The sequence below is a fragment of the Egretta garzetta genome, unplaced genomic scaffold, assembly GCF_000687185.1.
Source record: "Egretta garzetta isolate BGI_Z169 unplaced genomic scaffold, ASM68718v1 scaffold72, whole genome shotgun sequence".
Lineage (NCBI taxonomy): Eukaryota > Metazoa > Chordata > Aves > Pelecaniformes > Ardeidae > Egretta > Egretta garzetta.
In genome coordinates, this window is record NW_009259032.1 from 832,133 (window position 1) to 833,143 (window position 1,011).

A 1,011-nucleotide genomic window follows, 5' to 3' on the forward strand; every position below is an offset into this window, starting at 1 on the left:
AACAGTGCTGTGCGGGAGAATGTTTCTTGTGTTTGAGAACGCCAGGTGGCTCGTAGTAAGGGCAGTGGTTTTTTGTTTGAGAAAACTGCTGTCTTTGATCAATGCTATCAGGTTATGCGGAGCCAAATTCTCCTCCTAAATTGAAAGCTTAAATACTTGATTGACTGCACTGGAATTCCTTCTGATCTAGAGCAGGATTTGACTTAAGAAATACACTAAATGCTGTTGCTCCGAGTGACCCAGAAATCGTTCTGCATGTATACCTTTTCTAAACTGTCCCACTGGAAATGTCCTCCGTTGAATTGGTGTAACATGAGAGACACTAGCTGCGGGCTTTTAACTAAGCAGCTAAACCAGCATTCAAGGTGGACATCAAAGCCTGAGGCACAAAGCAGAATTAAAAGCTGCTGAAGCAAACAAAAAAAAAAAAGGGGGGGGGGGGGAGTTGCTGTACTGAATGTCCTTACTCAGATTATAGGAAACGTGTGCAGAAGTAACAGAAAGGCACCCAAATGTTTGAAGTTTGCAATAGAAATTTATGGAGAAAACGTGATTTTCCCCGGATTTTGTAACTGTCTAGAATGTATTGTAATTATACTAATGAAAACAAACTATCAAAGTACATAGTGGTACTCTCTGTGTCTTCTTAATAGAAGAAAATTGGTCCAAAGGCTTTAATGAGTACTCGGGCCTTCTCATTCAGAAATGAGTCCGAGCTTGCAGGTGACTTTTTAGTTAAGAGGAAAAAAGGACATGGAACGCATCTGTCAAATACCAGAACGGTGAAGTCAAGAGTGCAGAGGTGGTCTTAGCAGAGCTGCTTGCAGCAGTCGGATGGGTTATGCCAGCCCTGCAGTCCCTTCTGCCGCAGCCAAGCAGCGTTAGGTTGGTTGGGTTCCTTGCAGTGTCACAGCAAACTGGAATAATGCAGCGGCTGTGTCCTTTGGCAACGCAGGTGTCCCAGCAGCTTGAAAGTGAGACCTAGGCTGCTGCATTTCATGGGATTGTCTG